Raw genomic sequence first — 26,711 nt, 5'->3', positions numbered from 1 at the left:
AGACCCAATGCTCCCTCCTTTTCCCCTTCTCTTTTTCTTTCTTTCCTTTCCTCCCTGCATTCTTGTTTGTCTCTTGTATGCTTCCATATTTGTTCCTCTGTCTGTTTGTCTTTATTTGTTTGTCCATCGTTCTGCCACCAGGGTTAACACAACCACTATGGCCCCAAAGAAGCCCTTGAACTAGCCAACCCACTCCAGGGAAATTGGCTGTCTTAGAGGCATCCAAAGGAAGCAAGAGTAAAACAAGGGCACAGAAAAAAGAGACTTACCAAAATCAACACCAACTATTGCAACATTTAAGGCCCACAGCCCAGAAACAACAACAATGGTTGTCTAATACCAGAGCTCTGGATAAGCCACCAAACAACAGAGCCTGTATGACCTCCTAACAACCACAGAGAACCCAACCCACACACACAACCATGAGGGGAACTGAAGGTGAACACAAGATACAATAGCAACAGACCTGCAGCACAACCCCGCCTCCGGTGCAGGGAGCAGTGGGCAGGGCACTTCAGAAGACAGAGGCAGGCAAGGGCCCACAGCCCAGCTCACTAGTGGTCCAGGTGGGGCTCGCTGGACTGCATGCTGACTTCAGACTTGGATTGACCCAGAACCTCATTTCCTGACCTTCAACCTTTCAACTTTGGATCTTGGACTGTGGACTCTGTGGATGCTGATCTGATTTTGAACTTGGTCTTGGCACACTGTCTGGCTGCCCGGTAGGCCATGTATGCCGGACAGGAGGGAAGGAGGGATATTCTTGGGGAGGTCCCCTAAAGGACTTTCATATAGTGGAGAGGAAATTCTCTTCTGGCACAGAGGGTAGAGCTAGAACTAATGGGATTAAGGCACAGGGCTATCTATTTCAGATGGATATTAGGAAAAACTTATTGGTGGTAAGAGAAGTTTGGTTCATGTTCTGTTTGAGGAAGTGCAAATTAGGAAGTTTTTATTTAAAATATGAACCAAACTAAATTACTCCTCCATCCCTAGTTAGCTGATGGCCTCGATAGTGGGAGAAGGTGGTCCTCTGGCTGCCCTGAACTGAAATATTAAAATATGGCTGCTTTCATCAGAATCCTCTTTCTGCCAGAGACCATGCTGAACCAATCCCCTTCTTGCAGCAAGCAACATATGCAGAATCCATTGGCAGGGGACTCTTGTTTTCAGCTTGAATTAGAGTCTTGTGTATTCTCTGGTGCTCATCCATTGTGTGAGTGTTGAAGGCTGAACGCCATCTGCCAGAGATACAGATCCCACATTTCATAGCTGGCAGATCAAATGACCACAGTTCTTATGAAGCAATATCCTTATCTCATTAGTGGCTGTCAACACCAACAATGGAATGTCCCCCACTTTGGCCAGCAGCCGTAAGGTGCTAATTTGTGAAGTTTTGGAGGATACTGCCTGCATGATGATTAGCAACTTCATTCCCAGAGGGCACCTCCCTGGTTTTCTATGCATGTATGAATGACTTTGGATCCTTTCTAGAAGATGGACCTGAAAAGGATAGAATCATAAGATTATAGGGTTGGAAGGGGGTCATCTAGTCCAACTCCCTGTAATGTAGGAATCAAAGGGATCCTCGACAGATGGCCAACCAAATTCTGTTTTAAAATCTCTCATAAAGGTGAGTCCACCACCTTCTAAAGAAATCTGTTCTTGCCATCATAAAGTTTTTCCTAGTGATTAGTCGGAATCTCCTTTCTTCCAATTTGAATCCATCAGTCCACATCCTACCCTCTGGAACAGCATAAAACAAGCTTGCTTAATTTTTAGATGGCATCATGGGTACACCCAGAATGAATCATTTGTTTGGCAGCCAGGCATGCCTAGTTGAAGTGTGTGCTGTGCCAATCATGCCAATCTTCAAGCTGATTGTACTTGTTTGAGTGGCACACTAGGAGCCACATGGAAAGCCCACTCTAATGCAGATATTAATATTGCGTAGCTTGAAGTAATAGGGTGCATAAAATCTGAATCTTCTTGAAATAAAAATTGCCCAAACCCATAAATTCCAAAAAGCTATTCCAAAAGCTTTATTAACCACGATCGATGGATGATGAGGTACACTGTGTGAGAGGCAGGAAAGGGTGGGAGCATGGGAGAAGACAGGGAAGGTCCCAGGTGAGAACTGAGAGGGTTCACCTCCCTCTATGTGGGACAAGTTAAGATTTCCTGTGAAAGAGGACTTTGTATTCTTCTTTTCTTCTTTCTTTGTTCTTGTTCAGATTAGGGTTGTTGTTGTTTTTGTAAATAAAAGGTCTTAATAAAATCTTTTAAAAAGCGTTACTAACCAAAATCTTCATAACAGGTACAAAAACAAATAATGATACATCCATATAGTTCACCTTCTTAGTAATATTAGATTACTCCAAAGACCTGAAATCAGCCTCTCCACAGCCTGCATTAGCCAAGGTAGATCAGTTTTCTCTCCAAAAGAGACTCATTTGCACATCCTTCTTCCACTGTGGCTGGGAACAAAAGACCAAAGGCAAAAATGGTAATTTGAAACTAAATACCCCTCACATGATCTAAAGTTAAACACCATGTGAAAGAGCAGAGAACATCAGCAGTTAATTATCAACCTATCTAGGTGCTCAGAAAACTCTCCTTAGCTTTAGTATACTCCAATGGAATTTTCCATATTAAACCCTTAGCAATACACATACAGGTATTTTCCATTTCAGTGTGCAATTAAACAATTATACTTAACACATTCCACATTGGTTTCAGGGGAAGCCCAAGGAAAAATCAACCCTCTAGGAATATACCCGGTAGAGACCAAGTCAAACCATTGGTCCACCCATCTCAGCGTGAGCTACTCCAACTGGCAGTGACTCTCTAGGGTTGGAGGCAGTGTTCTCTCCCATCCCTAACTGGAGATGCCAGGACTGTACCTGGGACCTTCTATATGCAAGGCCCTACTAAGCTGTGATCCTTCCAAAATAAATCCAAGAGCAACTCATATAATAAAAGGTTGAACACTGCAGCTGTTTTGCATTTGTTACCATGCCCCAGGGACACTATACAACATGGAATACATGGGGAAGATCTGTTAAAATAAAACAATTATACTAAAAGTCTCCATTGACAGAAACCACCCAGCAACATAAATAAAGCTCACCAAAAATAAACAAGTCTGATGGAATAGCTGCTAAGTGACATTTCAGAGAGCGCCTCAAGCAGCTGGTCTTCTCAATAGAGCTGATGGAATAGTCCTGCTTCCCTTCTCTCACCCTGCATTGCATTCGGATTGAATGGACACTAATTCTCAACCCAGAAACTAATGGAATAGCACTAATTCCCTTAGCTCCCTCTGCACTGCAGCCTGATGGAATAGTTGCTGCTAGGTGACTCTTCAGCATTTTCAAAACATGTCACCCATTTTCTTGCTGAAATCCTTATAACAATCCTGAAAGGTAGACCCATTTTAGTATTCCCATACTGCAGAGAGTCTAACAGTGTGTGGTTTGCCTTAAACAACCTAGGGAATTTATGGTGGAGACAGGACTTGAACAGGCTCACCCTCTTAGTGACGACACAGTGATGCCACTTAGCAAACATCTAACACATGAGGTTCTGTACCCTTGAATATGTCACAAATGTAGTCGGAAAAGCCTTGGCCAATCAAGGTCTACTGCTGCATGTTCATGAAAAATGAAGGACAAACAGTGCTATTAGTTGGTTCTTCTCCTGCCCACATTTTATCCTCAATGAGTGGGGTTAGGCAAAGAGACTGAAACTGTCCTAAGGCCATGAATGAATTTTCATGACTGGGTAGAGATTTGAATACATGACTACCCAACCCTAGTCCACTACCCCAGAGGTGGAGAACCTTTTTCAGCATTTCCTTTTAGACAATATTTCAGGAACTACATGCCAGTGGTGGGTGGAGTCAGAGGTAGAAGTGGGTGGAGCAAGTAATGTAAATTGTACCTTTGCAAAGTAGGTCAGCTATTTCTACACACACCAACACATCCTTCTCTAGCCTTCTTTTAGGAAAACAAAAGTCTGTCATAGCTCAAGGACACATTCCAGCCAGGAAAGCAGACTTCTGCAGGAGTTGCTTCTGTCCAGATGCCCAGACAGGGGCAAGGGCCAAAGCATTCCTCAAATGGGGATCCTTCAGGGAGTACTCCTATTGTATGTATGCCATAGGATCCCCCTGGAGTTGACCCTAGAAACATTCCCAACAGGCAGGTTGGAGTTAAAATGGTATGCCCAATGCCTATGCCATACCATTCACATATGTGATCAATAAAGCTGTGGCCTATTTGTCCCAATATACACTCATTGTCTTGTCTGGTTATTTCATTACATTGGTGGCAATAGGGTAACAGGGCCTTGGCACACCAAGAAGCAGACTTTGGAACTGAGTCGCCCTTCATGTAGCTATTGTGCCTGCTGTGGCCATCCTAGCTTTTTGGATTGCATGGAGAGCTGGTGCCATATTGCAGAGAGGGAAAACTTAAAGCCACAGGGCCTGAATATGGTTCTGCAAGCCTCTCTATATGACCCTAGGAGTCTCCCCAGGCCACACAATTTGCTAACCCTGCTTTGTACTCTTGAGTTTTTTTGCAGACTTCTGTTCTTTTCTCCATTCCTTGAACTCCACTGTAGGCAGGTGGCCATAAGTGACTCAAGAAAGCTTTTGAAACTGTCATGGCAATTGCACCACCTAGTGGCTATAATGCAAAATGTAGCTTGTAGGATAATTTTCACACACACACACACACACACACACACACACACACCCCCCTTCCGCCGTTCAGTTCCAAAGGACGACACAATAAGAACAGTTAGAAACAAATATTTTAAAACATTCAGAAGGCGATTAAAATCAACAGTACTTTACAAAATATACCTATCTTCTACATGGCTGGATAACCTCACATAAAAATGTTTAGCCAGTACTACCAATGCATTTAAGGGGACACGGGTGGCGCTGAGGTCTAAACCACTGAGCCTCTTGGGCTTGCTGATCAGAAGGTTGCAGTTCGAATCCCCCTGACGGGGTGAGCTCCCGTTTCTCGGTCCCTGCTCCTGCCCACCTAGCAGTTCGAAAACACGTCAAAGTGCAAGTAGATAAATAGGTACTGCTCCCGTGGAAAGGTAAATGGTGTTTCTGTGTGCTGCTCTGGTTCGCCAGAAGCAGCTCGGTCATGCTGGCCACATGACCCGGAAGCTGAACACCAGCTCCCTCAGCCAATAAAGCGAGATGAGAGCCGCAACCCCAGAGTCGTCCACGACTGGACCTAACAGTCAGAGGTCCCTTTACCTTTTTACCAATGCATTTATTTATTAAAATTATCATGGAATCACAGAATTGTAGGTTTGGAAGGGATCACCAAGGACCATCTAGTCCAACCCCTACAATGCAGGAATCACAGCTAAAGAATGCCTGTCAGGTGCCCACTCAACTTCTGCTTAAAAAACCTCTGATGAAAGCAAGTCCACCACTTTCTGAGATAGTCATTCCACTTTCAAACAGCTCTTTCTGTCAGAAATGTTTAGTCAGAATCTCCTTTGTCATCTTGGTTGCACTCCTCCACACATGTTCCAGCCTATCAACATCCTTCTTAAACTATGATGACCAGAGCAGGACACATTACTTCAAGGGGGGGTCTAACCAAGACAGTGGTAGCATAAGAGCTCTGCTGGGCCAGACTAAAGGTCCACAAAGCCCACCATCTTGTTCTTACAGTAGCCGACCAGGTTCCTCTGGGAAGCCCACAGAACCAACAATTCCATCATTTGCGATTCCCAGCAACTGATATTCAGAGGCCTGCTGCCCATGACATTGGAGGTAGAACACCATATTGGCTAGTAGACAATGGCAAGGAGTTGGGCCCATTGAGGGAAGGGGCATTAAAGGCATATTTTGACCATTGCAGGGAATTGGACTAGATGATTGTTGTATCCCTTCCAATTCTACACTTCTATGATTCTATGACTAAAGGCACTCCCACACCTGGAAGCAACATTTCACGGGTAAAACAACCAATATTTGTGGGATGTGAAACACAGAGCAGTCAAGTACAACATCCCTAGAGTGGACATAAAAAGGGGATGTCTGGACCAGCCAGTCAGAACTTCCTGTTTCCTCCTAGGCTGGGACAGACTTCCTCTACATGCGACCAGAGGTGGGCATGACCTCACCTATGCAGGTAACAAAATACCTCAGCAGAGGCCGCCATCTCTCTCTCTGACTACATTCACCGAAGAAGCAACATCTGCTTAGCCGCGAGAACAAAGGAGCTGTCTTCTTATGAGATAGTTTCCAGCTGTATATTACTTTTGTAACTTGTCTGCCTTCTGGGATCCATCTGTGAACAGAATGAGTGAGTGAGTAAACTCTTTTTATACTTTTATAGAAGACTGTGTTGTGTCTATTTCTTTTATGAGGGACTAAAGGGGAAATTACCAGGTAACTTATTTTAGAGGCCATAGCGAGCCTAAGCAAATGCTATCCGCTGCACAAGTTTAAAAGGGGGAATGTTACTCTGCTAAATTGTAGAACTTGTTAACACAAGTTGGAAAGGATATAATTAAACAATATATCCTCTACTGCCTCCCTGAACATTCCCACAATATTCAAGTAACATTAGATTACATTCTTCAGGAATTCTAACTGCTTAAAAAGACAAGGGGAGGATTCATTGCTAATGGATCAATCTAAAACAAAGTGTAGGCTTGCAAGCATGTGCCCCCAGTGAATTACAACCATAGGAAAGGTCTGATACATTTTTCTATTAATCTATTTTCTATTGTTGACGTGGTTGTAATCCCTTGAAGGCTCTATTAAACAGTGCTGTTATTTTAAAGGCTTCCTCATAAACTGCCTGAAAGCCATTATCAATATTTACCTGCCACAGAGGAATAATTCCAAGTCTTTTCTCTATAAATGGGTCTGCTGCCCAATAAGAGCATCTTTCGAAATGATCAAGTGGAACATCAATCAGGGCTGCATCAAAACCATCAGCAACAGTGAAACTTGATCCAGGGACCTTTTCAGAGTTGGATCTGGGTTATGGGCCACATTCACACCATACAGTGGTATAATACCTCTTTACGCAGTCATGATTTCTCCCAAATAATTCTGGAGGCTGCAGTTTGTTAAGGGTGCTGATAGTTGTTAAGATTACTAATCCTCTTGCATAGTTCCTAGAGTTGCTGGGAAAGAGGGATTGTTTGTATTCCCTTGGAAGAGGGGTTGACCAGAATTTTTCAGCAAGCTCTAGATTAGACACTGCCTGTGTCAAGAGCTGCCAGGAACTACTGGGGATCTCTGGCTCTCTGTTTAGCAAGGTAACAGAACCATAGTTTGGAATATCTCCTTGAAAGTGAAGAAGGATGCTTGGGTTCACCTTTGCCTAGCTAAAGGAGAAATCATAAGCCTCCACCAGAGGCCAATTTAAGGCAGCGTGACTGGTTGGTGTCACTGGATGTGGGCTTTGGGGTGCTTGCAACTATGATATAGAATGGAAGGCAAAAGGCAGGGGGTGCCAAATTTTGGTGTTGTACAGGGCGCTGCTGAAATTTGAGACCCCAAGGTCTCCACCCCCATCACCAGTCTGGCAGAGCTTTATGTGGTGTAAGTGGGTATCATCACACCTGTCTTCCTGCTCTGTAATGCAGCCAGAGAGGAAGGAGGAGAGGTAGATTATAGCACCAGCCTGGAGGAGGTATAGCATGTGATAATGGCATGTGATATCAGAGGGCCTTGCTCAACTGCGCTTCCTCCACCAGAAAAAGAGCCTCATTTGGGGCCTTCCACTAGTTGCCACTGGTGGGGATCCCACCCATGGCATTATCACTCACATATTCACTGGGTGCTGCACACCAGCAGAGTTACAGTGGCATCACAAGGGGGCAGATCTATCTGGAGATGCACCTTGTCCTAAAATCCAACTCCCCTGGCCCACACAAAGACGGTTGCATTGCTCAGTCCATTAGGTACACCCACTGTTCCCAGTAACAGAAAGAGCAGATCTGGCCCTGGCAATGCCTATGTCATATGGACCACTGTGGTTCACTGTATGTGTGGCCCCAGTTGAAAAAGTTCTTAGAATGCTACTAGGATGTCAACCCGAGCCCCCTGTTAGGAATATGTCATCCCAGCGATGAAACAGCTGTACTGTCTTCCAAATTGGTTCTGGGCCCATTGTGAATGTGATATTCTAAACCAGGCATCCCTAACCTTTGGCCCTCCAGATGTTTTGGACTACAATTCCCATCATCCCTGACCGCTGCTCCTGTTAGCTAGGAATTATGGGAGTTGTAGGCCAAAACATCTGGAGGGCCGCAGGTTGGGGTTGCCTGTTCTAAACCCTTGATGGCTTGGGGCCAGGATTACTGAAGAACAACCTTCCACCTATTAATCTGGCCACCTATTAAGATAATCAATGGATGCTTGTCCCAATGACTGCTGAAGTACCACTGGCAATCACACAATTATAAGGTACTATAAGCTCAACCCCCAAAGACATCAAAATTGTCCAACAAAATTGGCTTTTGTTCAGTGAATGATTCCTCTCTTTGAGTCAGCCCTCCCAATTGTTTCATCATAAGTACTGCACCAAAGATCCTTTGGCTGAAAAGACAAGGTGAAGAAAATTATCAGTCAGTTCTTTGGGTCAAGAAACCTACTTTCCTTCAGAAAAGCTTGTCTGTGTGGATATTGCTTTGTACTTTGTCACCTGTCTAGAATTTTCAGGCCACTCTCATTTGATCCCAACCTTCTTCCAACTGCCGCCCCCTTCTGACCTTTTTTCCTTTCTGTGCCCCCCCCCACAGGTGTAGCCAAGGGGGCCAGGGGGGCAGCTGCCCCCCCCAAATAAGTAAAAATCAATACGAATCAATACAAATATGAGCTTCTGCCCCCCCCCCTAACAAAAGCCTGCCCCCTTAACGAAAATCTTTAAGCAGAGGCTTGACAACCATATGTCAGGAGTGCTCTGATGGTGTTTCCTGCTTGGCAGGGGGTTGGACTCGATGGCCCTTGTGGTCTCTTCCAACTCTATGATTCTATGATTCTATGATTCTATGATCGGATAGCCAGCCAATCATGATTTTTTACCCCTCCACTTCTCACTTGCCTCTGTGGCTCGCTAGCAAGCTGTGGCTCCCCATTTACACATTTTTCACCTGCGGTTCCCTTGAAATATCCTGGGGCCTCCCCAGAGGCCATATGGCTCCTGGTTGGGAAACACTGTTTTAGCTGATGGCTGGAGGGATGCTGAGTTGTTTTGAGCAACCTGGCAATGCCTTTCGGCGCAAGGGAGTCAGCAGCTTGGAATTCCATAACATGAATGTCAGAATATTTTTTTCAAAAATATGTTATACACAAAGTGGCATTCTTGAACTTGTTTGTATAGCAACAAGAACAACAGAGACTTAGATGGAAAGGACAACTGTTCCATTAGCTGAGCCTGATGTTTGACCTTCCAGTGGAAACTCCAGAACTGAGCATTTGCCTGATGCTTTCTCTAGGACCAGAAGGATGGCTTGTTTGCATAAAACTACTGCTCCTCGTGCCCCGAGGGATCTTGCTGTCAGTTTGGGGGGGGGGGAGTGCCATTCTGTGAACCCACAAGAGGAGCAAACCATTCCATTAAAAAAAAGAGTTTAGAATTCTTTTAAGGATTCAGAGTTCAAGAATCCATTCAGTCCTCAGGAAATAACAGTTCTCAGAATGATAAACTAATTGAAATTGCTTCTTCCTGCCTTCTGGAACCTTGTGGAGGTGAATGAAAATCAACTACCTGCTGGTGCAAAAAGCAGTGGGAAACCTGTGGCTCTCCATGTATTGTTGGACTCAAACTCCCATTGGCTCCAGACAACATGGTCAATGGTGAAAGATGCTGTTAGATTTCCCCAGTCACTCTAGACGGCTCCCAACAGAATTAAAATTACAAGAAAACATCAGACATTAAAAACTTCCCAAACAGGGCTGCCTTCAGATGTCTTCTAAAAGCCAGATAGTTGTTTATTCCCTTGACATCTAATGGGAGGGCGTTCCACAGAGTGGGTGCCACTACCAAGAAGGCACTCTGCCTAGTTCCCTATAACCTCACTTCTCACAGGGACAGGGGTGCAGCTAGCTGCTCTGGCACCTGGAGCAGTGGGGGTGGGACAATCTGCGCACAGGGCACCGCATGGGGGCACTGTGGTGATCTGTGCATGGGGGCACCACGGTGATCTGCCCAGGGGGGTGGCGCAGCAATCCACCCAGGGGGTTGGTTCTGAGACCTGCCCACAGAGTCCGCCTGGTGGACGCAAGCCCCACGTTGCCATTTTGGGCAGCACAGGGCCTGAGCCACCGCATCACTTCCAGGAGAGACGTGTGGATTGGGTGCGCTGCAGGCCAGGCCCCGCGGTAAGTGCCAACCCCTGCGGTGTGCCATTTTGTTACCCCCCTGAAGGATGACACCCGGGGCCAGCCGCACCCCCCTTCCTACACCCCTGCGCAGGGCGGGAACCGCCAGAAGGCCCTTGGCGCTGGACCTCAGTGTCCAGCAGAACAATGGGGGTGGGGACACTCCTTCAGGTATACTGGGCCAAGGCTGTTTAATGCTTTAAAGGTCAGCACCAACACTCTGAATTGTGCTTGGAAACGTCCTGGGAGCCAGTGATGTATTGCCAGGTAATTCAGTCTTCACAATCCAGGGGGAAAGTCAGAATTTCTGTCACACCTGACTAGCTGGCAACGCAGTACTAACATGGTGTGAGCTGTTGCTATACAAAAATGTATGCTCCAATTTGAGGGTTATCTTCCCCGTATGGAAAAAGTTTCTGGTTTTCTTTTTCGTTTGTGGGGAATATTTACAAGTTTGGTGGTTGTGAGATGAAGCTTACATTATTGCTGTGAGATGACAACAGCTGATGTGTACTTTTCTTTCCATTAAACTTTTCTTTAGTGCTCTGCCATCTTCCCATAACTCTTGATTTGGTGGGCAGTGGGGCAGGAAGTCCCATGGGAGAAGCTAACTCACAGCATCTTCTCCTGGGTTGTAACTAAAACGTGCGAAGCCAGGAATACCAGCTTAGAATCATAGAATATTGGAATTGGAAAGGACCCAAGGGTTATCTAGTCCAACCCCCTGCAATGCAGGAATCTCAACTAAAGTTAGCTCATTTAGACCCTGTAGATAATGATTTTATACTCAGTGTTAGCCATCCTTAGAGTGGATCTATTGAAATGGAAATATGTGGCTAACTTAAGTACCTTTATTTCAGCAGGTCTACTCTGAGTGGAATTATAGAAAATTGTAGAGTTAGAAGGGACCTTAGGGGTCATCTAGTCCAATTCCCTGCAATAAAGGATTCTCAACTGAAGCATCCATGACAGATGGCCATACAACTTCTGCTTAAAAACCTCCAAAGAAGGACAGTCCACCATCTATCGTGGGAGTATGTTCCAGTGGTGAACAGCTCTTACAGTCAGAAGGTTTTTTCCAATGTTTAGTTGGAATCTCCTTTCTCATAACTTGAAGCCATTGCCTCGAATCCTAGCCTCCAGAGGAGGGGTAAACAAGCATGGTCCGCCTTCTGTTTGACAGCCCTTAAGATTTTTGAAGATGGCTATAATATCTCTTCTCAATCTCCTCTTTTCCAGGCTAAACATACCCAGCTCCTTCAAGTGCTCCTCATTTGGCTTCAGTTTCCAGACCCTTGATCATCTTGGTTGCCCTCCTCTGCACATGTTCCAGCTTGTCAACGTCCTTATTAAATTGTGGGGCCCAGAATTGGACACAGTATTCAAGGATTGGTCTGATCAAGAGAGAATAAAGTGGAACTATGACTTCCCTTGCTCTGGGCACTATACTTCTGCTGATGCAGTCTAGAATAGTGTTTGCTTTTTCTTCTTTTAATTAATTTATTTAACATAATTATTACCAAATATAAGCAAAATATTGGAAATACATCCATACATCCATACTTATATATTTCAGATAAGCACACACATATATAATAAGAACAAAAGAGGAAAAAAGAAGAAAAAATAGAGAGAAAAGAAGAAGAAAAGTTGGAAGAATTTCTTCCAAATTTATACTACAAATATCTCAATACGAAAATATTATTAAAATTTCATTGATTGACTTCCATTGCTTACACTGCACTTCCTATCTACATTTTAAGCAAGATTGTATAAACAGTGCCGCCCTGTGGCCAGTCCTGGAATAGACATCGGCAGGAAAATAAACAGTGCCGCTGTGTGGCCAATGCTGGTATAGACATTGAAAGGAAAATAAACTGTGACCCCGTATGGCCAATGCTGGTATAGACATTGACACGAAAATAAACAGTGACCCTGTGTGGCCAGTACTGGAATAGACATCAACAGAAAAATAAACAGTGCTGCCGTGTGGCCAGTCCTGGAATTAGACATCAACAGGAAAATAAACAGTGCCGCCTTGTGGCCAGTCCTGGAATAGACATCGGCAGGAAAATAAACAGTGCCCTGTGTGGCCAGTCCTGGAATAGACATTGACAGGAAAATAAACAGTGCTGCTGTGTGGCCAATGCTGGTATAGACATTGAAAGGAAGATAAAAAGTGCCCCGTGTGGCCAATGCTGGTATAGACATTGACAGAAAAATAAACAGTGCCGCCCTGTGGCCAGTCCTGGAATAGACATCGGCAGGAAAATAAACAGTGTCCCTGTGTGGGCAATGCTGGTATAGACATTGAAAGGAAAATAAACAGTGACCCCATGTGGCCAGCGCAGGTATAGACATTGACAGGAAAATAAACAGTGCCGCCATGTGGCCAGTCCTGGAATAGACATTGGCAGGAAAATAAACAGTGCCCCGTGTGGCCAATGCTGGTATAGACATTGAAAGGAAAATAAAAAGTGACCCCATGTGGCCAGCGCTGGTGTAGACATTGACAGGAAAATAAAAAGTGCCCCGTGTGGCCAATGCTGGTATAGACATTGACAGGAAAATAAACAGTGACCCCGTGTGGCCAGTGCTGGTATAGACGTTGACAGGAAAATAAACAGTGCTGCCTTGTGGCCAGTCCTGGAATAGACATCGGCAGGAAAATAAACAGTGCCGCTGTGTGGCCAATGCTGGTATAGACATTGAAAGGAAAATAAACACTGACCCCGTGTGGCCAGCGCTGGTATAGACATTGACAGGAAAATAAACCGTGCCGCCGTGTGGCCAGTCCTGGAATAGACATCGGCAGGAAAATAAACAGTGCCCCGTGTGGCCAATGCTGGTATAGACATTGAAAGAAAAATAAAAAGTGACCCCATGTGGACAGCGCTGGTATAGACATTGACAGGAAAATAAACAGTGCCGCCTTGTGGCCAGTCCTGGAATAGACATCGGCAGGAAAATAAACAGTGCCGCTGTGTGGCCAATGCTGGTATAGACATTGAAAGGAAAATAAACAGTGCCACCTTGTGGCCAGTACTGGAATAGACATCGACAGGAGAATAAAAAGTGCCGCCCTGTGGCCAGTCCTGGAATAGACATCGGCAGGAAAATAAACAGTGCCGCTGTGTGGCCAATGCTGGTATACACATTGAAAGGAAAACAAACAGTGCCGCCGTGTGGCCAGTCCTGGAATAGACATTGAAAGGAAAATAAACAGTGCCGCCGTGTGGATTGCGCTGGTATGGACATCAACAGGAAAATAAATAGTGCCGCTGTGTGGCCAGTCCTGGAATACACATTGACAGGAAAATAAACAGTGACCCCGTGTGGCCAGTCATAGAATAGACATCGACAGGAAAATAAACAGTGCCCCATGTCCCGTGTGGCGAGTGCTGGAATAGACATCGACAGGAAAATAAATAGTGACCCTGTGTGGCCGGTGCTGGAATAGACATCGTCAGGAAAATAAACAGAGCCCCGTGTGGCCGGTGCTGGTATAGACATCGACAGGAAAATAAACATTGCCGCCTTGTGGCCAGTCCTGGAATAGACATGGACAGTAAAATAAATAGTGAACCCTGTGTGGCCGGTGCTGGAATAGATATCGGCAGGAAAATAAACAATGCCCCGTCTGGCCAGAGCTGGTATAGACATTGACAGGAAAATAAACAGTGCCTATTCCTCAGCCTCTGTGGGCCCGAGGTGTTCGAGACGGCCCGAGTTTTGATTGTGCCACTAGCAATCCAGGCAGCACTGCGGGACGTGGTAAAGTAGAAGCTAAAAAACCAATACAGTCCGAAGCCGTCTAAAATTGTTGTCTGCCATGAGTTCTACCACCGGAACCAGGCAGAGGGGGAGTCTATCAACAACTACATCGCCGCCCTCAGAAAGGCTGCGCTGCACTGTGAGTTCTGAGACTTAGACCATGCCCTGATGGATCGAATTCCCTGCGGGGTTCGGAACAACCATCTGCAACAGCGTCTTCTCGCCCATCCTGACCTCACACTGCAGAAGACCATTGAGGAGGCTGCAGCCTCAGAAGCTGCTGAACTCTCCACCCAGGGGATTTGCAAGTACAGCAGCCAGCATCCTGCTAAGAAGCCAATCCCAGTGCACCAAGAGGAGGCCAGCAGTATCGAGGCATCTCCTAGCAAAGACAATGACATGTACCAGACAAAGCGGGAGTGCGGGAAGTTCAGAGGTACAAGGATAAAAGTGTTGGGTGTGGAGGCAATCATTCCCGTGTCAAGTGTCGATTCAGAGACGCCATCTGTCAGCGATGCTCCAGAAGGTGCCACATTGCTAAGGTCTGCCAATCTGCTCCATCCGACATACCAGGTCTTCGCTAAACTGGACCTTGCCCAAGCCTATCAACAACTGCCCGTGGATGCTGCCACCGCTGAAGCTCAGACGATTGTCACCCACCGAGAGGCGTTCCAGTGCCCCCGGCTGCAGTTTGGGGTGAGCGTGGCTCCTGGCATCTTTCAAAGCCTCATGGAGTGTCTCCTGCAGGGGCTTCCGGACGTGGTGCCAAATTTCGATGATGTGTTGGTATCTGCAGACTCAAATCAGTAGCTGTTCGGGCGCATCTGCGCTGTGCTCACCAGGTTCCAGGAGGCCGGGCTCAAGGTGAAAAAAGAAAAGTGCCAGGTCGCCGTTCCGCAGGTGGAGTTCTTGGGCTACCTTATCAACGCCTCCGGTCTTCACACGACGGCATCCAAGATCCGGGCCATTCAGCAAGCCCCAATTCCAAAAAGCAAGGCATTGTTGCAGCGTTCCTGGGGCTGCTGAACTTCTACAAAGTTCACAAAGCAATGCTAGCCGAGCCTCTACATTGCCTCCTCAGCACGAAGGTACCGTGGTCCTGGGGTCATCGAGAAACGGCAGCCTTCAATGCAGTCAAAGCCCTTCTCTCATCGGACAGCGTGCTGGTACAGTACAGTGAAGCCAGGCCGCTGGTCCTTGCCTGCAACGCCTCACCCTTTGGCATCGGTGCCGTCCTTGGTCACCGGTTTCCGGATGGTAGGGAAGCACCGCTTGCCTACTTCTCCCAGATGCTGTCTCTGGCCGAACGGAATTACAGCCAGCTCGACAAGGAGGCACTGGCACTTTTGGCTGGAGTAAAGAGGTTCCACGAATATCTCTATGGGAGAACCTTCAATCTCATCACTGACCACAAACCACTCCTGGGCCTCCTTGCCAGTGATCAACCAACTCCACCAGTCCTTTCATCACGCATGCTGTGATGGACTGTCTTTCTGGCAGCTTACAGCTACCAGCTCGTCCATTGCCCTGGAAAATCGATGGGCCATGCAGATGCTCTTAGTCGTTGCCCTCTTCCAGTGCTTGTGGAAGACCTGGCTCCTGCTTCATTGCTCCTTCTAATTGAGGACCTCCCAGCAGCACCAGTATCGGCCACCGATGTAGCCTCCGCATCTGCCCAGGATCGCACCATCAGCCATGTGCTCAACTGGGTGTGGAGGGGGTGGCCACAAGGGCCTTTTGCATTGGAGTTCCAGCCCTTCACAACCAGACAACATGAACTCTCGGCTCATCACGGCTGTCTGCTGTGGGGAGACCGTGTCGTGATTCCCCAAAGACTCCGCCAACGTGTCCTGGAGGCTCTGCACGTTGGCCACCCGGGAATCGTCAAAATGAAGGTGTTGGCTCGGTGTTACATGGGTTGCCTCCTGTCAAGCATGCCACAAGTCGAGACATTCACCGCCGGCAGCTAAGGGCAACACCTGGGAGATGCCCAAGGCACCCTGGTTGAGGGTGCACATTGATCTTGGCGGCCCCTTTCATGGCCAGACCTTTAAGGTAGTGGTGGATGCCTATTCCAAATGGCTGGAGGTGGCCCTTATGCCCTCCACCCCCACTGAAGCCGTCATCCGGGTGCTGCAGGGCCTGTTTGCAACTCATGGGTATCCTGATGTCCTCGTCTCGGACAACAGACCTCAGTTCACATCAGGCACCTTTGAAAGGTACTTCTTGGGGCTGGGCATCCGCCATGTCCCAACAGCACCATTTCACATGGGCAGGCAGAAAGAGGCACTGGCACACCTGGAACAGAGGAACTGGCACGACTGGGTCACTGAATACTTGCTCGTGCAGCACATCATCCGTTTGTACCAGGTGGCACTCGAGAACGGATACTTGTGGCGCCAGCACATAGACCAGCTAAGGCACAGGGTTGGGGATTTGGACACTACTAATGTGCCCCCAACTGTGGCCCCAGCTCCGGTCGCTAATGGAAGGCAAGGCTCCACCTACATCTTCCTCACAAACTGAGGGCATGGAGCCGAGCCAAGCCGTTTTGGTGGGTCTGCCTGGCTCCCCAGAGACTCTGACCACCACCGTGCCTGACTATCCACTGAGTCCACTCGCGGTGGTTCCTTCAACAGGGAACTCGGGCTCAACGCCACATTTGGTCGCACTACAATCGCAGCCCGAATCGGGCGGCCACCCGGACTCTGGTACTGGCCCTCAGCGATCCAGCAGGGTTTCCAAGCACCCAGCGTATTTAAAAGACTATGTTCACTGGACAAACTGCACATGTAAAGCTGTATGGTGAATAGGGTCAATTAATATGCTTATGTGCCTTACTGAAACTAATAAGGGTATTATACAGCAATGGAACCACTATGATTGTAACTAATGCCTTATCTTGGTGGGGAGGGGTGTTGTGTATTGAAGTGCTCACCCTGGCCACCACGGGTATTGTGTATATAGTTTTCACTCAGGTCCACGTCAGTTACTTTAGGCGGGAAACCTTGGGGTGTTGTTACAATGTTGACAGCCAGCTGCCTATAAAAGCAGGCCGGCTGAGCTGTTCAGTTCAGTTCAGCTCAGTTCAGTTCAGTTCCAGCTTACTATAAAGAACCACTTGGAGAAATCTCTGTGTCGTCTGCTTTGTCAACCCACTATTTAATATTTGGGGTGTTCGTTTTTGCTCCTAACAAACTCTTCTGGGGTATTATAACAGGATTTATCTGTGCTGTGTTGCATTCCCCTCTTTATTTCAAGCCAAACTCTGTGTCTAAAAAAGCTTTTTATCTCGTCTCTCCCTTGCTGCCCACCTTCGCTAGTGGGGAGTTGTTAAAGATTTTAAGTTTTCTACCGCCGTTTTTGGGAGTAAAACGTCTTGTTTTTAACAGTCTCTCTCTTATTGGAGAGTTCGGCACTGCCTCGCCAGGTTTTGGGGCGTTTGTATCAGAGAAGGAATTAACCCTTTTGCACGGAGTTCCTCCCTGCGTCTTGGCTATATACTTTGTTTTCTCGCTTTGGGAGACCCCTTATTGTGCTGCCATGGGCACTGCCCTCAGGATCCTGCCCTGAGGTTGGGTGACTTATGCCTCGTCACCCGTTTCTGCCTCTCTCCAATGCTGGGTCTGCCTCGAGATATCAGGAGCACAGATCCCCACCCGACTGTAGGCGCGCTGCTCCGAAAGCTTTTTTTGCTGCTGCATCACACTGTTGACTCATGTTAAGCCTATGGTCCACCAAGACCCCTAGATCCTTTTCACATATACAGCTAGCAAGCCAGGTGTCCCCCATCCTATATTTGTGCATCTGGTTCTTCCTGCCTAAGTGCAGAACCTGACATTTGTCCCTATTGAAATTCATTTTGTTAGCTTATGTCCAGTTCTCCAATCTCTTAAGGCCATTTTGAATTCTTATTCTGTCTTTCTCAGCATTAGCTACTCCTCCCAGTTTTGTGCCATCTGCAAATTTGATGAGCACCCCCTCAATTCCTTTATACAAGTCATTTATAAAGATGTTGAACAACAACTGGCCCAGGACAGAGCCCTGTGGCACCCCACCTGTCACTTTTTTCCAGGATGAAAGCTGCAGAATGCAGACTGCACTAGATTCTTTAACTGGCAGATAGATTTAGGGCACTAGCAAATCAGGGACATAAAAAGAAATCATGAGATTTTTTTTAAAAAAAGGATTTGACTTTGATTGCGAAGCTTTTGTAACCTGCTTTCCATTTAGTGATAGGTGGGCTATAAGTGCAGATAAATTAAATTAGAATAACAAATGAAAGGAGCACAAAATCCCAAGTTGAAAGAATCAGGAGGGTGTGTGAATTCTGTGCCAGATATTGCGTTCCCTAACCACATGGAATATGTATGGCTCTGACCCTTACTTGCAACCTGGTGGGCTCCTTTACCTACCTGTATGCCAAGGATGGAGAACCCCAGAACCAGGGGCCAAATGTGGCCCTACAAACCTCTCTGTCTGGCCCCTGGGCCACTCTCCTTCTCTGTCTGGCCCCTAGGCCTATCTCCCTACTGGCTCTGCTTCACACCCTCAAGGAATGTACATTTTACCTGTACAGAGTAGGCAGTTTCCAAACACACACTTCTCTATCACCCGTCCAGGCAGTCATATAGTTGTCATTCCTCCATCCACTTTTGCCTCTGGCCCTGATCAGCACTGACATGCGGCCCCAGAGGATGGTCCAGAAGGGAATGTGGGAAAAGGTTCCCCAGCCCTGCTTTTAATACCATCAAAAGTCCCTCTTTCGAAAGGATCCCCAGAAGAGCACAGCAAGGCTTGTGCTTGCTTGCATTCAAGCTGTCCTGTAAAGCGTTTGAGAAATTAAAGCAGGAGAAGAGTAAATCCCTCACTTGCTGGAGTAGTTCACATTATGCAAGCCAAGGGATCCATTTATTGGAATTTTCTGTACAAATATCTCATCACCATAAAAATAAAAAGGATTTTACATTTGATTTATTTTTTAAAAAAACAGCAAAGTAGTCATAATGGAGGAAATCAGAACTTACTTAGATTTCCTTAAACTCCACTATTAACTCTTCCAGCATTTTTCTGCTTTGCTTTTATTATTTGTTTGTTTGTTTATGCTGCCAGTTCCACCAATCAAAGTGGTGAAGCTGGCACATGTGAGGTAAGGCGATCTCGTAGGTGATATTACTTTGTTGTTGTTGTTTAGTCGTTTAGTCGTGTCCGACTCTTCGTGACGCCATGGACCAGAGCACGCCAGGCACTCCTGTCTTCCACTGCCTCCCGCAGTTTGGTCAAACTCATGCTGGTAGCTTCGAGAACACTGTCCAACCATCTCGCCCTCTGTCATCCCCTTCTCCTTGTGCCCTCCATCTTTCCCAACATCAGGGTCTTTTCCAGGGAGTCTTCTTTTCTCATGAGGTGGCCAAAGTATTGGAGCCTCAGCTTCAGGATCTGTCCTTCCAGTGAGCACTCAGGGCTGATTTCCTTCAGAATGGATAGGTTTGATCTTCTTGCAGTCCATGGGACTCTCAAGAGTCTCCTCCAGCACCATAATTCAAAAGCATCAATTCTTCGGCGATCAGCCTTCTTGATGGTCCAGCTCTCACTTCCATACATCACTACTGGGAAAACCACAGCTTTTACTATACGGACCTTTGTTGGCAAGATGATCACCAGATAAACCAGGGGAACGCCCTACTAACATGCAAAGAAATCAGGTCCTTTCACGTATTGTAATAAATCTGTATCTCCACATAAAAACAAGCACATATTGCGTAATTTGGATTTTTATTTTATTTTGAATTACATATGCAGGCAGCATAGTATTTTCAGTACTTTTCAGATCCTCTTAATCCATCCCTGAATGCAGGGGCAGAGGAAGAGGTGTGCCCTGGCTTGCCCTGGGTGTCACCCCTGGGCGTGCTCCTCCAGGGGCCCAGGCGGCTTCCTCCGCCGCTGCCTGAATGCCAACCACCAGAGAGATGATTTGGAGAGTGAGACTCACAGAACTATCTCAAGAGTAAGGTAGGGGAAACAAAATCCTTGAACTCCACCCAGGATCATTTTACAATTACAGAAGCTTTTCAGTTCCTGCAGAAAGCAAACTCTAGGTAGGGTGCAATAAGAATTGCATGCTGCGTATCATATACAACCTGGTGGGAGAACATGCTCGTTACATCCAACTCTCACTTTTTCTCATTAGTTTCCCCCCATAACAGCATCACTTAATGGAGCCGTCTTGAGAGCTGCATTGATTTTCTTCAGAGCAATTTCCATCCACAATGCAAAGGAAGAGTGTGTCTGTGCGCACATAGGTATGAAAGGGACCTTATTACCGGGCTCTGATTAGGTAATTTGGTTTAGGAAGGATACCGGCATCTCTCAGGCAGGGAATATATTACTTTCAATTTTCGTCTAATGAGAGGAAACTTGCTTATGTTCTTGCACTGGCAGTTTCAGTTTCCCCTGAACTTCAGAAAATGTGCAAGAGTTTTCTGTTCCAGGGGTGGGGTGGGGGTGGAGAGAGTACCAGCGACCCCCCCCCCCTTTGCCACCTATTTCTTTTTAAAGCCTAGTTTACACACCTGTAGCATAAAGAGGTGGTGGAATCGACAGTGTCCCAAAACTTAGGCACAACCTGCAACCAGGGCTATTTTAAAGTTCTTGATACAGGATCTTCTGTCTCATCACATGTGTCTACATGAAACAGCCACTAGATGGAGACAGCTCATTGCACTTATGAAATGTACATCTGCCCACCTCAAGATTTGATTAACTTGTCACACTGCTGCTCCATAAGCCAGCAAACAGCAGGGGAAAGGAGTAAAAGTTGTTTGCAATGCCTGTAGGCAGTGTCTGTTTCAAAGAGCACAATGCCATTTTCCCTCTGTAGAGCAAAGAATCCCATTCAAGAATCCCTGATGAGCTTTACAAAAAAGACCAAGGCACACTTGCTTATAAGTAAGCTCCACTCAACTGAACAGAACTTGTTTTTTCATTATGAGTGAGGATATGATAGAATTGCATTAAATTATGCATGCTGTAGAGAAGGTGGGTAGAGAGAATTTTATCCCCCTCTCTCATAATCTACCTTAGGGCCATCCAGCAAAGCTGAATGTTGGGAAATTCAAGACAGACAAAAGAAAGGACTCATTCACATAGTGCACAGTTAAACTATGGAATGAATTTTCTCCCACAAGTGGCAGGGATGGTCACCAACTTGGATGGTTTTAAAAGTTTACACAAAATGGCTATTAGTGATTATTAATTACTATGGCTATGTTCTACCTTCATCGTGGGAGACAGGACTTAGCTACACAAGTAAAGAAAAAGCATTTTAAATGCATTATAGCACTGTGACACCAGGTGGCAATGTGGAGTTCCGTCTTTCGCCAACATGATTTTCCGTTGCGTGCCCAGGCGGAGACCCCCGCTAGCCCAAGAGACAGTCCAAAAGCAATGAATCACATATGACAACGTGGGATTTGGGATTTAAAATGGCCACAACTTTATTAAGAGTTTCAGGTGTAGGAAACCTTGGCTTAGGCATTGGGCATGTATCCCTCTCAGCTCCGCAGTCGGGGGACTGAGGCACAGCAGGGTTAGTTCGATCAGAGGGGGCACTGCAAAACATGTTTACACAGCCTCTGTGCAACTTTGGGGAGTTCACTGACAACCTTTCAGCGTACGGCCAGTGACTCTCTTCACACAGCCCCCTTTAATGGGGAACCCTGGAATGCCGTTGCGGGGGGGGGGTGAGTCACCACTTCACGCCCCCTATAGGAATGATGGAATAAAGGATTCCGCCCAAGGCCTAAAACCGCCAAAGTTGTGATAATTGCTATGGGGAAGGCGAAACCTGCAAAGCAGGGGAAATTCCTCCCCAGCTCTTTAACAACAACCATCATAAGACTGTAGCAACACCCAATAACCTGGAAGGAAAATAGTTAACCTGCAATAAAAGTATGAAATCAAAGGGAGGGTTGGGTGGGTGAAACTCCGGAGCTGACTGCGCAACCTGCGCTGGCTCCGCCCTGCTTTTAAACCCCCAGAGCAGAGCAGAGCAGAGTGAAGCCTGCTCACTCTTGGTCCACTCTCCTGGCCCTGCCCCCATTGACACCATGAATTGGTTCATTTAAACAGGCACCAGGAAGGTGGGCGAGCTCTGGCAACCCAGTGTGTCTCACAGACATTTGATGGTGCTGTGTGCCAGTCCGCAGATGGTGCCCACCATCGAATGGGTGAGTGACTATAATGAGGTTTACAACACGTTTTCCTGAAACATTTTTTTAATATGTCTAGATCCAGCCACAGTATGCCTCTGAACACCAGTTGTTGGGAATCACAAGGGGAGAGAGTGATGTTGCACTCAGGCTCCAGCAGGTCTCTTATGTTCTTATGGCTGCTGAGTTCAGGCTTGAATATTAACCTCTAAATTCTTCTCCTGATTTGATGACAATCTAAACCAGGGGTTGTCAACCTGGTCCCTACTGCCCATTAGTGAGCGTTTCAGGATTCTAGGTGGGTTGTAGAGGGTTCTACAGCACAAGCAGGTGGACGGCTGCTCGTACCCTCAGAAATGTGTTTCTCTCTCCAGAGAGAAGCGAATCGACCCAGCAACGGAGAGCTTCCCCCTTAACGCTCCAGCACTTCGCATGCCCAGTAGCCAGTCAAAGGCAACAAGCGCATGCCCATCAGCCGGCAGCGTGTGGCGTGCATGCTCAGAGAAGGCCCTCTTTTGGCCATTTGGGGAGGACACTTCAATTGCCAGCTTCTGTCAGAAGAGCGGCTGGATGGCGAGCGGGGTGGGGGGTGAGGCAGGACACATGCTTGTTTCGCTCAAGGTAGAAAGGTTACGGTTATAGCCAGGGTGGGAGAGGTCTCTCTGCTCCAGAGCAGTTTCCCATTTTACTTTGCCTCACCCTACAGCAGGGGTTGTCAAATTTCCATTAAGCACTGGTGGGAAGTAAGGAATTTTTACCATCAAGAAAGATGCATTAGTGGGCACTAGGTATAAAAAGGTTGACTACCCCTGATCTATACCCCTGATCTATAGGGACGCGGGTGGCGCTGTGGGTTAACCCACAGAGCCTAGGGCTTGCCGATCAGAAGGTCGGTGGTTTGAATCCCCGCGACGGTGTGAGCTCCCGTTGCTCGGTCCCTGCTCCTGACCACCTAGCAGTTCGAAAGCATGAAGTAGATAAATAGGTACCGCTCTGGTGGGAAGGTAAACAGTGTTTCTGTGCCAGAAGTGGCTTAGTCATGCTGGCCACATGACCCGGAAGCTGTACACCAGCTCCCTCGGCCAGTAAAGTGAGATGAGCACTGCAACCCTAGAGCTGTCCGCGACTGGACCTAATGGTCAGGGGTCCCTTTACCTTTACCTTACCCCTGATCTAAACCAAAGAAGAATTCCAGGCCTACCTACTTAACTCCCAACACTCCCCTGCCTCCACCTATCCAACTCTTATCAATTGCAAAAACTCTTATCAAATGCTGATAACCCCGGGGTGTGGTTTTTTTTCCTCAGTGGCCCATGCTTGGCTCTATTCCTGTTGACTTTAACAACCTAGCATTGCTATTAGAGAGAGTGACTATAGGAAGCTGCTTTATACCATCTCTGCCTGTTTAGTCTAAGTGGATTGGAAGTTGCTTTGCAGGATTTCAGACTGGAAGTTTTCCCAGCCCCACCTGCAGATGCCAGGCATTGCACCTGGAATCCAGTGTGTTCATTGCATGTCTAGCATATAAAAAGTGTGCACATCATAATGTGACCATTTGCCTTAAGAAAGAAAAGATTTTCTACTGTAGGAATGGCAGCATCTGTTTTTCCCAACAGCATCCAGAGGCACAGAAGAAACCTCTATCAACTTCTGTTCTCCATGGCTTGGGGAAACACTTTGAGGAAATCTGCCTGCCAGAGTAGCTCTGATGTTCCAAGATGAAGGCCTCTCATTCCCGCCACAGAAGAAAAAGCATCAGAGGAGAACCCAACACCAGTCTCACTCCTTCTGAAGTCCCTTGAAAGCTGAGATCACAAGATTCAGTCGCAAAACATTGCCAGCACATAACTGGAGGCAAACAAAACCATTTATTTGACTAATGAATCCCCTGGGTGGCTGGGTTCTTTATTTTATTTTATTTCTTTAAGCAACCAAACTCTTAGCATTCGTCATCCTAATTTACTAAGCAGAAATGTCAGCTACAAAGATGAATGAAATGCAGAGCAATCCTGTTAAGGTTCCACAGATAGTTGTGTGTTGTGATGATAAAGGGGTCCCAGAAGGGCAAACATGGAGACTGGTTCTGGCAAGTTGGAAGGGTGCCAGAGAAGGACCAGACCAGATAAAATAGCTCCTTGGCCTGGTTTCAGATATTGTCAGGAGGTGCTGGAACTCTATGCAGATTCCCTGTGTGATGAATCTTCTCAGTGAAGTTCCTTCATTCCTTGGACCTATTGCATCCACCCAGCTGACCACTGGACCCTCCTGGGCAGAAAATAGTATAACAGAGCTAGGGAGCTTTTTTTAGCCCAGAGGACACATTTCCTCATGGGCAGCTTTCTGGGAATTCCATCAAGAAAAGTAGGCAGAGCAATAATCGTGACTTTGTATGATAGGTTGTGTACCAGACACGCAGATTTCTATGCACCCGTACACCCATCTCTCTGTCATCCATCCATCAATCCAAGCAAGGTGCTGCTATCATATTTCCATTATAGAAATCCATGTTGTAGCCACATTTGGAATATTATGTACAGTTCTTAGAGTTGGAAGGGACCCCAAGGGTCATCTAGTTCAATTCCCTACAATGCAGGAATCTCAAGTAGATTATACATGACAGGTGGCCACCCAACCTCTGCTTAAAAACCTCCAAGGAAGGAGAACCCACAACCTCTTGGAGTCTGTTCCCTCTGTCAGACAAGTCCTACTGTCTGAAAGTTCTTCTTGATGTTCAGTTGAAATCTCCTTTCTTGTAACTTGACGCCATTGGTAGGGGCCTTAGCCTCTGGAGCAGGAGAAAACAAGCTTGCTCCATCCTCCATGTGACAGCCCTTGAGATATTGGAAGATGGCTATCATATCTCCTCTCAGAAGCCTGCCTCACCTCAAAAAGGATATTGTAGAGCTAGAAAGGGTTCAGAAAGGGGCAACCAAAGTGATCAATGGGGATGGAGCAACTCCCCTACGAGGAAAGGTTGAAGCATTTAGGACTTCTTAGTTTTGAGAAAAGGTGAGTCAGAAGGGACATGTTAGAAGTTTATAACATTCTCTGAATGTTCTTGCCAGTGCTTTTTTTCTTAAAAAAAATGTTTAGGGGTGCTCCCATTTTCCTACTCATATTGAAATACTGCCACTCAGTGAGGCCACACTTAGATTCACAAAATGTTTAGGGGTATGCGAACCCCTGCGTCCCCCCAGAAAAAAAGCACTGGTTCTTGCTATCATAGTTCAAGGACATGTTTCTAGCCTGACAAAAGCATTTGAGCAGGAGGTGGAGCGGTCTGGTAAGGCGGTGTTACCTGAGAAAGACTCAAGGGCCTGGAGGGCACATTCAGTCTCCAAGTCTAAGATCCGTCACCCTTACAGGATTTCTGTTCCAGATGAGTCTTGCTTGAGCAACCAGGGCTTCCTGAGCTCCATCATATTGTTGTAATTCCTGTTCATTCTCAGGGCCTAACGTCTTCAGCCCTTTGTCCCTTGGTTCAGCTCCAGGGCAGCTGGTCATCCATCAGTGATGGCTGGTGTATTTAGATTGGTGGGACATAAGGTAGGGAGACCAACAGAAGGTGGAGACCAACAGAAGATGGTGATGGTTCAGAAAGCAGGCTCCAGAGCTCTGCAGATCACAGGATTTTAACTGAGTTTTAATTGGATTTAACAGAAGGTAGAGCCAAAGCCAATGAATGACTGTAAATAAGAAGATATGGATTGGCTGAAGGCAGCCTGAGGGTAGTGGGGCCATGTCCTATTCACCCTAACAGCCAACACTGTTATTATTATTTCTTATATTTCTAGACTGCCTTTCATCCAAGGATCAAAGGGTTGTTTATAATATAAAAATGCATAACGTAATAACAAACAACAACAACAACACACACACCCATTGACCATTGTAGGAAACCCGACAGGCTTTTGGTGTGGTCCAGCAGAACTAATCTTACATCCTGAAATTGTCAGTGAGTCAACCCTGCCATCTCCACCTCTGCTACCAGGAACATGGAGTCAACTGTGCTGGCTCAAACTGACTTTGACATTCAGCCTACTAGGAGGGGCATTCGCTTGCTTGCTTCCCCAGTCCTGGGCCTCAACATCCTGACCATGCAAATGATGGTGTCCATCCCACTCTTCATAATGAGAGCTCACAAAGGTATGTCATGGGACAGCATCTTGGCTTCTGCTTAGCTATGTACACTAGAGCAGTGCTGTGCTTCCTGACTTAGTAACTTTCCTGACTTTGTAACAAGTTATGTTTGGGCCACTTGGTGGATTTTGGAGTAAAGCTTTCCATCGTAACAATGGATTTGAGAGTCTCAGTACCGCATCTGTGAGTGGGAGTCAGGACAG

This window comes from Podarcis pityusensis (genome assembly GCF_964106645.2).
Source record: "Podarcis pityusensis genome assembly, chromosome: Z".
Classification (NCBI taxonomy): Eukaryota; Metazoa; Chordata; class Lepidosauria; order Squamata; family Lacertidae; genus Podarcis; species Podarcis pityusensis.
Note: the sequence above shows the minus strand (reverse complement) of the source record.